Genomic DNA, 13,327 nt, shown 5'->3' with positions numbered 1-13,327 from the left:
AGTTTATATAAAAAATTAAAAAATCCCTCCCTCACGAAAATTTTTTTGCTCACCCGGTGGACAGGATTTTTTTTTTTTTAAGGATGGCCTTGCTCGACCTCAGATTGCACCTGTTGTTTTCTACTAGAGAGAAGACTGATAAATAAGAAGGCAACAATCCTAGCCTTATAAATGAAAATAAGCCAGTGATGCTGTCTATGAACTGAGAGTGGAGGCCAACCTGATAAACTGTATAAACTACAGTGGTGTGTAGAATACTCAGCCTTAATGGCAAAGCGCAAGGCAGAATGATAAACAGAGTCCAGTGAGCGCAATACAGACTTTGCTGCATGCATATTAGAGCTGGGTATCACCAGATACCTCACGATACGATACTATGGCGATATTTTGCCCACGATAACGATAATATCACGGTACAGCGATTCTGCGATAATCGATATATTGCAAGAAATTTCAACCACATCACAATATCTGTGTCACTGAAGAAAATCAGAATTTATTGACCACTGTAAAATTACATTTCACATACATAACTACACACTCTTGCCAGACATATATTTGTCTCTATTCCACTGCTGGCAAAACCAAGAGTTGCTTCACTACAACATACAGAAAATTCCCATTTCTGTGCTAGTATTCTCAACTTTTCTGTAAGCATGGACACATCAGTGCTGCTTAACAAGCAGAATCAAATTGTTTTATGAAAACTTAAAACTTGCACTGCAGACTGCACATACATTTCAGTGCTAACACTAATATCAATTTGTTCTTTGTAAACTTGAGAACATATACCTGAGAACATTTAACTTGTGCTTATTTTGCAGGAACAACACACTGTCTGAAACACATTGAAAAGTGCAGTGGGCATCTTAATTGGAGCATCTTAATTTAATTGGAGCGAAACAGGTTTTACAAAGTGCATTCTCTTTGTCCGGCTCACTGTTTTTTTTTCTCCTTTCCTTTGGAATCCAAAGTGCCTCTAAACATCTGCCTTAAAGTTCGGCAGCGTCTCTAGGTTTATGTTAGCAGCCATGCTTGCCTGTTTTTTTTTCCTCACTGCAACCGCCGGGGAAAAAAGAGAAGACGAAGAGTGCCTTGCAGTGAGGTAGCGGCACAGCGACACCTCGCGGAGCGGAGGTGCGGAAGTCGTACTGGATTTACAACCCATCTGAAACATGATTTTATTATTTGAAAAAAAATATCGATATTCAAATTGAGTATCGATATTGAATCGGAAGACAAAGTATCGCGATATATCGCCGTATCGATATTTTTGCACACCCCTAATGCATATATGGTTGTCCCCCACCAGACGTGTAAATGATGGCGAAGGAGGCTCTCAAATATCTTTAACAGCTTTAATGAATCAGCTCGAGCAGCACAACAACATAGTACATCGGCTACTCCCTTTACTTCCTGCAACACCCTCTAGGCACCCCCTGGGCATTACCGTAAGTCACACAGTATATGCGCAGGCACATATGATTACCATACAGCATATGACAAGACGGACAAAGCCGACTGATTTATTTGATAGACTATTCTCTTTAGATTGTGAACGAGGCTTATCCTGCCTAAAAAGAATAAAGACTCCAGTGAGGAATAAGCTAGGAGAAGACTCGCTGGACAATTTGATCCACATCAGCATGGATGACAGAAAGATGGACTATGAGAGCGCTGCCCAACATTGGGCCAAGCAAAAGCCAAGGAGAATTAATCTGCTTTAAAGGAGTAGAAAACTTAATTCATTAGTTTGGGTTTGCAGAAAGATTATGTACTTATAAAAACACTCTCACGAAGTGAAGTTGTCCAAATGTGTCAAATACAGCATCATTTCAAATAATAATCATAAGCATTTTTGGCAGTGTGATGTCACTGGAATCCATTTAACAAAAGAAGGCTCTGGATAATTCTTTTGTTAAAGGGCCACAGTGACATCACACTGCCAAATATGCTTATGATTATTATTCGAAATTATGCTACATTTGACACTTGACAAATTCCCTTCATGAATGTGTTTATAAGTACATAATCTTTCTGCAAACTTAAATGTATGAATTAAGTTTTCTTTTCCTTTAAATATGTTTGAATCTTAATCTAGTCCATTTAAAGGAACAGTCCACCGTACTTCCATAATGAAATATGCTCTTATCTGAATTGAGACGAGCTGCTCCGTACCTGTCCGAGCTTTGCGCGACCTCCCAGTCAGTCAGACGCAGTCAGACGCGCTGTCACTCCTGTTAGCAATGTAGCTAGGCTCAGTATGGCCAACGGTATTTTTTGGGGCTGTAGTTAGATGCGACCAAACTCTTCCGCGTTTTTCCTGATTACATAGGTTTATATGCCCAGTGACATGAAACAAAGTTCAGCTATGGCCCTTTTCCACTACCCTTTTTCAGCTCGCTTCAGCTCACTTCAGCCCGACACGGCTCGCGTTTCGACTACCAAAAACCAGCACGACTCAGCTCGTTTCAGCCCTGCTTAGCCCCTAAAACTCGCACCGTTTTGGAGTGGGGCTGAAGCGAGCCAAACCGTGCCGAGTGAGGCTGGGGGCGTGAGCAGACACTCCCCTGTGCACTGATTGGTGAGGAGGAGTGTCCTCACATGCCCACACACGCCCCGCGAGCGCGCTGGGATCTGTAAACACCGCAAACCCGGAAGGAGAAGAATTACGAATTACGAGAATTTCTGAAGCCTTATGCGCCTCGCCTCATCTATACGCTCTTGCCAGTATCTGTTGGCGTTGTCGGTGACAATAAGACCAGCAACACTAACGACTCCATGTCCTCCATGTTTATTGTTTACTATTCGGGTTGTGAGACTACCGCTTAAAAGATCACTGATGTCACTGTTTGCGCTGCTTAACGACATCACCTGACGTCCACCCACTTTCGCTAACTCCACCCAATGTGTCCACCCACTTCCAGCCAGCACGGTTCAGCGCGGTTGTAGTCGAAATGCAACTCCAACAGCCCCGCTCGGCTCGACTCAGCACGGCACGGCTCAGCCCGACTCAGCCGCGTTTGTAGTGGAAAAGCGGCATTACACAAATTGAAACGTGGCGATTTTCTATGCTATGGAAAGTCCGCACTATAATGACAGGCGTACTAACACCTTCTGCGCGCTTCGGCAGCGCATTGATATCTGAGCTCCGTATCAATGCGCTGCCGAAGCGCGCAGAAGGTGTTAGTACGCCTGTCATTATAGTGCAGACTTTCCATAGCATAGAAAATCGCTACATTTCAATTTGTGTAACTGAACTTTGTTTCATGTCACTGGTCATATTTTCATGCACATTTTTGTTACAACACTACTTGATCATAGATAATTAAGGGATCCCCGTAGATTTTCAATCTATAACAAAACAGTTTACAGCACCCTCCACAATTATTGGCACCCCTCGTTAAGATATGTTCTTAGGCTTCAAATAAATTCATTTTTTTAAATAATATAGGACAATGCAAAAAAAAAAAAAAAGAGAAAAATCCAACCTTTAATTCAAGTGCATTTATTCAGTGGGGAAAAAATACCACATTAAGAAATAATTTTTACATTAAATCATGTGTGCCACAATTATTGGCACCCCTGATGTTAATACATTGTACAACCCCCTTTTGCCAACAAGACAGCACTTAATCTTCTCCTTTAAACATTTCACAAGATGGGAGAATACAGAGAGAGGGCTCTTCGACCATTCCTATTTGCACAGTCTCTCTAAATCGTCCAGAGTCCTGGGTCCTCTCCTATGCACTCTCCTCTTCAGCTCACCCCACAGGTTTTCAGTTGGGTTGAGGTCTGGGGACTGAGATGGCCATGGGAGGAGCTTGATTTTGTGTCTGGTGAACCATTTTTGTGTAGATTTGGCCACATGTTTAGGGTCATTATCTTGCTGAAAGACCCAGTGACGACCCATCTTCAGCTTTCGGGCAGAGGCCACCAGATTTTGATTTAAAATGTCCTGGTATTTCAAAGAGTTCATGATGCCATGCACCCTAACAAGGTTCCCGAGGCCTCTGGAAGAGAAACGGGCCCACAGCATCACCGATCTTCCCCCATACTTCACAGTGGGTATGAGCTGCTCTTCCGCATACTCATCTTTTGTGTTACGCCAGACCCACTTAGAGTGTTTGTTGCCAAAAAGCTCCATCTTGGTCTCATCTGACCAAAGCACATGGTCTCAGTTGAAGTCCCAGTACCGCTTAGCGAACTCCAGATGTTTACGTTTATGCTTGTAAGTGAGAAAAGGCTTTTTCCATGCATGCCTCCCAAACAGCTTGTTGGCATGTAGATAGCGCCTAGTGGTTGTTATGAAGACTTTGTGACCCCAAGATGCTACTCTTTGATGCAATTCTCTAAGAGTGAACTTTGGAGAACTTTTTACTTCTCTTACCATCCTCCTCACTGTGCGTGGTGGCAAGATAAACTTGCATCCTCGTCCAGGCTTGTTTGCCACTGTTCCAGTTCTTTTAAACTTCTTGAAGATTCCTCTGACTGTAGATATGGGCAGGTGTAGGCGAGTGGCTATTTTCTTGTAGCCATCGCCTGACTTATGAAGGTCGACACACATCTGCCTTACTTGAATGGTGTGTTCTCTTGTCTTTCCCATGTTGAAGAGTGGATAAGAGAAATAGGCCTCTGTGTCGCATGATATTTATACCCCAGGGAAACAGGATGTGATGAATTACTAATTAACGGTTCCTAGAGACTCTGATCAACTTTATAAACTACAGTAGAAATGACAGAAATGATTCAGTTACATTTATTATTTTCTAGGAATTGTTATGGGTGCCAATAATTGTGGAACAGGCAATTTTATGAAAAATATTTCTTAGTCAGGGATTTTTTTTTTTAATTCACTTGAGTTAAAGGTTACATTTTTCTACAATTTTCAGTGTGAGATTATGCTTCTGCAATAAAAATGTAATTTAAGCCTTTTAACACATCTTAACCAGGGGTGCCAATAATTGTGGAGGGCGCTGTAACTTGCATGCTGAACTTTAAGGTGAAATTTCAAATGTGTACACATTAATATACTATTTAGGTCAGAAATCACTGAAACACTGATAAAATCTATCCTATAATCATGTATCTAAAACCTCTCAGAGACCCTGAAAATGCACCTGAGAGCATCTATTTTCAAAAAATTTTAGTTTCGCTTCGCACCTTCGGCGCTCGCTTTCACGCCACTAGCGCTCAATTGTCTGTGTATTATCATGCCAGAATTTAGGGCTTTAATTTTTTTCTCGGGAAAACACTGGAATAGGCAGAAAAGGTCTGGCTCTGTATTTCTCTGGCTCTGACTGTCTGACATTTTATCCTGTGCTCACCTTCTCATGTTCAGCACATCGACAAGGAGGTTTCTTTCCGACTGATGCTTAAACATAAATAAAATAAGTAAAACCAAACACAATAAGCTTGGCTGAAATACTCACCACGTCCAACTTTCAGGAAGTCTGTTCTGATTGGACTCATTCTGAATGTTTTAAAAAATAAAAAAAAAAAGTGTGCGGATGTAAACATAATTAGAATGGGGCATTTTATTCTGATTGCACTGTTTACGTGAAGAAATCATCATAATTGAGCTTGAATCCAATTATTAACAGATTGTTAGGGTCTGTGTAAATGTAGTTCGTTAATCATGTGTGTGTTAGTTGAAATTTTTACTCCTATTATTTAACAATTAATCACTGAACCTGAGCTGTTAGTATAACTATACCGGTGACTATTAAAAAAAAAAAAAAAAAACATATTAAAAAATTATTTATTTCAGACTTCAAAAGCGGCATGCAAATGTAATGGAGCACTTGTATGTGACGTCACAGCCGATCCAGATTGTGACAGACGCCATTTTGTCGGTCAAACGCCATATTTCTGCCTACTACCTCTACTTCTGGTTCTACTTCTGCTTCTACCTTTTCTTATGGAAAACCCTACTATATACAGTTCTACTACAACGGCTGCGGCTACAAGCTCTCCCTACCTGTGCACGTTTATGTTTTTTGTGTGTATTTTTGTGTGTTGTTCGTCTGTATCGGACTTCAATATCCACTACAACTGTATGGACTTACTGGACATTGGTTTCCAGCAGAAAATGACGCTTTGTAGCGATTTCCATCGCATGCACAACATTCCGGACGAGATAGCGAGACCAGCGGGGTCTCCGTGGATTGTTATCGGAAGCAAAGCGAAGGAGGCGGCGTCGGGAGCGGAAGCAAAAGCGAGGCTGCAGGCAGAGCCGGCCTGTTGACTAAGCTCAGAAAACAGCCACTCAAACCTCCACTGCTAAGCCTCTACCTCTCCAACGCCAGATCCATGGTAAACAAGACGGACGATTTGGAATTACAGCTGGAATTACCCTATTCTATTCTATAATCGGCTGGTCAGTGCATCTAGTATCAGTACTAGTAAAACTTAAGTGACTTACCCGTCCAATGAGGATTGTTATTTTCTTGTTTACAAGATGCCACATCTGAGTCTCTGACAAATCCTGAATTTCTGTAAAGATAACTGTCCAGAGATTTATAAGCACGCAGTGCTTCACCACTGAACAGCGAGGGAAAGTTAATGAGGTAATTATACACGTCCAGGTATTCCACCTCTGGCAGTTCAATATCCACTGACACGGTCGTGAAAACTACGTCCGGTAAGCCATAAGGGTCACTAATCTGTAGATCGTTTATTTTAGACATATATCTAGTTATCTGTTCATTAGAAAAATGAGCCGTGTAGTCCGTCGGTTGAAATTGATCCATTCTGTACACAAGTGCAGCAGTATTCAGCTGGTTTTTTTACCGACAAGATGGCGGCTGTTGACTTTCTGGTCATGTGACTGCAAGATCTCTATAAAGACACGGCGCAAACTTGTCACTCATCTATGCCGAGTCACATAAAATCTTTTGTTTTGAAATAGAGAATATAAAAATCACAATTCCACCTTACCTTTGAATAGTTTTAGGCCAAACTTCGTAGCATGTTTAGTGCTTTTAGGAACAGCAGTTTCTTTCATAATTTCTAATTCTTCCTCACTTACAGTGACGGAGCAAATAGCCACCATTTTGCCAAGTCGCTCGAGGTGATCAGGGCTTTCCCCAAAGCGCAGATATGCAGCGCTCCACCACGCTGTGTGACATCAGCACAGCGCTGTCACTTACACACCAAAAAATTTCAATCCCACAAACTGAACAATGCAGAGTACTTTCTGCACCTAAATATCTCCTATTCCCCTCTGAAAATGAGTAACAACTATCGAAATAGGAAGATATTGTAATGTATAGGTCTAGACAATCCTGGTACTCAACCCAAAAGTGGAAAAGGGTTTCACTGCATGCACTGACTGCCATACATAAAATCATGTTCTAGGCGCTGGTCACTAGATGGCGGTGTTGCATGATTTGACCTTGATTCTGTCCCTGGCATCAGAAAATGAAGAAGCGTGTTACGAAGTGTTTTCATTTAAAATCTAATTTTGCCCTTTACATATTTGCAAAACTTAATTCGTGCGGGATCTTGCAGGAACAGGATGCAGCACCTCTTGATTTTGCCCTCCCTGCGTTCCGGTACTTATTTGGACGGATCCGGAACCTCTCGTAGCCTACATGTATATAAAATAATAATATTACAGAACGTTTTGAAAATGTCTTAAATAAATTAATAATGTACATATCATCTCATCTCATTATCTCTAGCCGCTTTATCCTGTTCTACAGGGTCGCAGGCAAGCTGGAGCCTATCCCAGCTGACTACGGGCGAAAGGCGGGGTACACCCTGGACAAGTCGCCAGGTCATCACAGGGCTGACACATAGACACAGACAACCATTCACACTCACATTCACACCTACAGTCAATTTAGAGTCACCAGTTAACCTAACCTGCATGTCTTTGGACTGTGGGGGAAACCGGAGCACCCGGAGGAAACCCACGCGGACACGGGGAGAACATGCAAACTCCGCACAGAAAGGCCCTCGCCGGCCACGGGGCTCGAACCCAGGACCTTCTTGCTGTGAGGCGACAGCGCTAACCACTACACCACCGTGCCGCCCCTGTACATATCATTTACAGAACAAATCCCACGAAATTCGTGATGTTTATTTAGATGAAGCGTCATTTAGTCGGAGATTTGTTTACATGTTGCTGGGCAACGATTCATGTTGCTGGTTGCAGGGAAAATAGAAAAGAAGGGAAAAAAAGAGAAATTTGCTGCCCGCTTCCATGGAGCAACAACTCAAGCAGACGGGAACAATTTAAACCACAGTATTTCGCAAACATGTCAAAAAGACAGTCGAGCTTACTTTCTTTTTTTTAAAAAGAAGGCAGAGTTTCAAGATGCCCATTGAAGCAGTGTGGAAGAGCTACCCGGCACTTTACAAACATTTCATAACTGCATCAGAAGATCCCTCCCGTGATAGCATCACAAAGCAAAAATACAGCGGGCTTACAATGCGTATTACTTCACATGCGTTTGTGAACAATTTAGGCATAATGTACGATGCATTGCAAGAATTATCCGAGCTCTCAGTCGAGCTTTAAAAACATATTACCATCATTTCAGCACACAGGTCAATTTGTCGGGGAAATCAGAGTGTTTGAGGCAATGTCAGATCGGCCAGGGCACTACACTGAACTGAGCCAAAGGGCTACTGAGGGAAACACTTTCCAGGGCGTCACACTGCATACTGGTAAATCAAGTGACAGAACACTTGAACCCAAGCAGTTTTTCCTAACTGTGGCCAAGAACTTGGAGGACCGCATGCTTTCCCAAGGAGGCCGGTTGCCAGATAAAACGGGATATAACAAGTTCATTGATGCTTTACAATATTGAAGGTGCTTTACGCGCAGTATTGGCCCAAGAATGCAGATGCGTTGTATGGAGAGACTGAGGTTGAGTCGCTGTGTCTGCGCTTGAACATTGCCAACCCACAAGCAGTCATACGGGCCTACAGAGACTCCGATGGAAACCACACGCCGGATGAACTGATGGAGTTACTTGCTGCTGTCAACAGCATTCCCATTGCAAGTGCTGAATGTGAGCGCGGATTTTCTCAAATGAATTTGATTTGCACTTCTAACAGCGCCTCTCTGCTGACATCCACCCTATCATCCATACTTTTCCTTAAAGGGATAGTTGGGGATTTTTGACATGAATCTGTATGGCATCCCCATCAATAGTGTCGTGCAAACACACTGACTTACCCCTGACAGCATCCTGTGAGTCCAGTTCTTGTCCAGTTTTGGTCCAGACGAAAGTAGTCCGGCAAGTTTGTTGGGGTCACGAAAGTAAAACGTTTTTCGTCTCAAAACAGTATGTGTTCAAAAGAGTGATATATTTGCATCACAAAACCGTTGCCAAATAAAAAGTCAGACCTCGAAATCGCTTGGCACTATTTTCTCTCCCTTCTTATCACTGCGCGATGCCGGCTTCATCCAGCTGCGGCTCCAGCTTCAAGGATAAGCTGGAGCCGCATAAGTAGGAGTCCCGGCGGGTGGTTTGTATTCTATTTGTTTATATCCCGACCTTGTCAGCTGTCACATTTATGTTCATGGACCCGGTAAGCTGGTAAATAATATTTTTTTTTTCTTTACCAAATTCTAACAGAAAACGAGAGCGCCCGAAAGGGAAAACCAAGCCGCCTCACGGCTGTAATGCAAATTGCTTTCCTCCTCAGTATACAAGTGCGCTTCCATGGCAGGGAAAAAGAAACTACCACTGCTGCCTATGTAGTGCCCTATTTATACAAATAGGAGTCATTCAGGATTCAGCCATGTTTTTGCTCCGTGTCATAGCTGAATCCTGAATGACTCCTATTTGTATAAATAAGGCACTACATAGGCAGCAGTGGTAGTTTCTTTTTCCCTGCCATGGAAGCGCACTTGTATACTGAGGAGGAAAGCAATTTGCATTACAGCCGTGAGGCGGCTCGGCTCGGTTTTCCCTTTCGGGCGCTCTCGTTTTCTGTTAGAATTTGGTAAAGAAAAAAATAAATAAATATTATTTACCAGCTTACCGGGTCCATGAACATAAATCTGACAGCTGACAAGGTCGGGATATAAACGAATCGAATACAAACCACCCGCCGGGACTCCTACTTATGCGGCTCCAGCTTATCCTTGAAGCTGGAGCCGCAGCTGGATGAAGCCGGCAGCGCGCAGTGATAAGAAGGGAGAGAAAATAGTGCCAAGCGATTTCAAGGTCTGACTTTTTATTTGGCAACGGTTTTGTGATGCAAATATATCACTCTTTTGAACACGTACTGTTTTGAGACGAAAAATGTTTTACTTTCGTGACCCCAACAAACTTGCCGGACTACTTTCGTCTGGACCAAAACTGGACAAGAACTGGACTCACAGGATGCTGTCAGGGGTAAGTCAGTGTATTTGCACGACACTATTGATGGGGATGCCATACAGATTCATGTCAAAAATCCCGAACTATCCCTTTAATCTTGTTGGGCCCCCCCCCCCCCGGCTAAATTCAACCCGGTCCCCTACATGAGGTCGTGGGTGGCCAAAGGACACAGAACAGCCACAGATCCACGTAGCAAAACAAGAAACAGAGATGGGGAGGAGAATCCGGACATGCTTGTGATGTGGAGTATTTTGGAAAAATAAATGGCAAGCATACTGTCTTAATAGGCCACCGTGCCAATCTTTAAATAGTTAGAATGGAAGATTTGTGTGATTTATTGTAAGCTCTGTTTATGTTTTACAAGTCAGACCTGTTGAGAAAGCTGTTGTTATTGCTGACTGTATGAGTCCCACAAGTGGTGATGTGGGCAATTGCTTGTGGTGTGCAGACTATAAATAAATTTTTGTACATATTTTTTTACCATGGGTGTTATGTGAAATTGAGGCTTGTAAGTCCCACGGCATGGCAAGTGGGCATTTTATGTTGTTTTCACCATTTTCTGTAAGCGTTCCGGCACCTGTGCTCGTCTCGTCATCCCTGCATTGTCATCTGTACTTTCCGTTCCGGCACCTCGTGATTTACAAATTAAGCACTGCATATTTGACAAGGGCGGCACAGTGGTGTAGTGGTTAGCGCTGTCGCCTCACAGCAAGAAGGTCTGGGTTCGAGACCCGTGGCTGGCGAGGGCCTTTCTGTGCGGAGTTTGCATGTTCTCCCCGTGTCCGCGTGGGTTTCCTCCGGGTGCTCCGGTTTCCCCCACAGTCCAAAGACATGCAGGTTAGGTTAACTGGTGACTCTAAATTGACCGTAGGTGTGAATGTGAGTGTGAATGGTTGTCTGTGTCTATGTGTCAGCCCTGTGATGACCTGGCGACTTGTCCAGGGTGTACCCCGCCTTTCGCCCGTAGTCAGCTGGGATAGGCTCCAGCTTGCCTGCGACCCTGTAGAACAGGATAAAGCGGCTAGAGATAATGAGATGAGATGAGATATTTGACAAGGTAAATAACAGCAAAGTTAATAATGCTGAATTGTGCCTAAATCAGCCCGAGATTCCACCAGAATGCACCACTTGAAGTCTCTAATGTCAAAATTTTCTGGGGGAGCAGCATTCAGGGCCCTCCAGGCCAAGCCAGTCCTTAAGGGCTGGGCTCAGATGTTCTTTTCTGGAGCGAGCCCTGGTGAATCTCAAGGAACAGCCCGAATTTGTCTACCAATCAGCATGCACGATTTCCTATAATCACCTCTGTATTTATACTGAGACTAAACACCACTGTGACTGGCTTGGCAATGTCCCCTTGTGACGTCAGCACAGCACAACTACAAACTTCGAAAATAAATACTGAAAATCCAACACAACCCTGAAAACGAGCACCAACACCATTCAATATATCACAAATACTTCAACATAAACCCATAATGTGCTTCAGAGTGGAGTTTCCCTTTAACAATGGCGTGTCTGTGTGCGCCGCGGGGCTGAAGCTGAACCCCTGAAAGCTCTTTCAGCTCAAACAAAAACCTGCAACGCATGCGCACTGTTTTCCGCTTACCGAAATAACCGCGGCGCGTCTCTGTCTCTCGGCTCAGAGTTTTCCTTTCTCAGCACTCAGCACTGATCCTTCGCTCCTCACAAAAGATTTGAACACCCCGTCCGTCTTTCCCACCTTCATCTCGGCGCCATGTTTCCCCGAAGTGTCCGGGTCACACGCGCCACACACGGCCGTTCATTGGACACTCCGCCCCTGACGTGTGGAAGCAACATCCCAAACGGCTCTAAATGCCCTGTATAGGTTCACTACATAGGGAAGAAGATAAAGGCGTATATGCACTATATGGTGCACTGTATGTTCCATAGTGGGCTATTTGGGATCCAGCCTTAGTTTGAGTCACTTCGAGCAAACTGTTGTTAACATTCTGTCCTTGTTTTTAGTTTAAATTATAATTTATTTATACGTATTAAACCTATTTAATCTGTATTATTATTATTGTCGTCGTTATTATTGTTGTTGTCATCATCATTATTAACAGTCATTTTTATTATTTTTGTTATTTTGTTGTCGTCATCGTTATTATTATTGTTGTCATTGTTGTTATTATTATTGTTGTGATTGTTATTGTTGTCATCGTTATTATTGTTGTTGTTGCTGTTGTTTTTTTTGTTGTTGTAGTCGTTGTCATTATTATTATTGGTCATTTTTATTATTGTTATTGCTGTTATTTTTATTATTTTTGTTCTCATCGTCGTTATTATTGTTGTCATTATTGTTGTTAATTATTGTTGTTGTTATTGTTGTTATTGTTGATCATTTTTATTATTGTTGTCATTGTTATTGTCGTCATCGTTGTTATTGTTGTTATTGCTGTTGTTATTTTTATTATTTTTGTTCTCATCGTCATTATTATTGTTGTCATCATTGTAGTTATTATTATTGTTGTGATTGTTATTGTTGTCATCGTTATTATTGTTGTTGCTGTTGTTTTTTTGTTGTCGTCGTTGTCATTATTATTATTATTGGTCATTTTTATTATTGTTGTTATTGTTGTTATTGCTGTTATTTTTATTATTTTTGTTCTCATCGTCGTTGTTATTATTGTTGTCATTATTGTTGTTAATTATTGTTGTTGTTGTTATTGTTGGTCATTTTTATTATTGTTGTCATTGTTATTGTCGTCATCGTTGTTATTGTTATTGCTGTTATTTTTATTATTTTTGTTCTCATCGTCGTTGTCATTATTGTTGTTAATTATTGTTGTTATTGTTTTTATTGTTGGTCATTTTTATTATTGTTGTCATTGTTATTGTCGTCATCGTTGTTATTGTTGTTATTGGTGTTGTTATTTTTATTATTTTTGTTCTCATCGTCGTTATTATTATTGTTGTCATTGTTATTATTATTGTTGTCATCATTGTAGTTATTATTATTGTTG

The 13,327-nt window shown here is 42.0% G+C and overlaps 1 protein-coding gene across 2 annotated transcripts in view; it reads right to left on the bottom strand.

The window, feature by feature from the left end:
• klhl21 (kelch-like family member 21) overlaps positions 1–12,082 on the bottom strand; it is a 55,763-nt gene extending 43,681 nt beyond the window's left edge. For both annotated transcript variants that reach the window (XM_060937501.1, XM_060937503.1), the window contains exon 1: positions 11,950–12,082. The gene's annotated coding sequence lies outside the window, so the exon portion shown is untranslated. The remainder of the gene's footprint in view (positions 1–11,949) is intronic.
• Positions 12,083–13,327: the final 1,245 nt, after the last annotated feature.

Source organism: Neoarius graeffei, chromosome 13 (genome assembly GCF_027579695.1).
Source record: "Neoarius graeffei isolate fNeoGra1 chromosome 13, fNeoGra1.pri, whole genome shotgun sequence".
NCBI lineage: Eukaryota > Metazoa > Chordata > Actinopteri > Siluriformes > Ariidae > Neoarius > Neoarius graeffei.
This window is presented reverse-complemented; position numbering and strand designations above follow the sequence as displayed.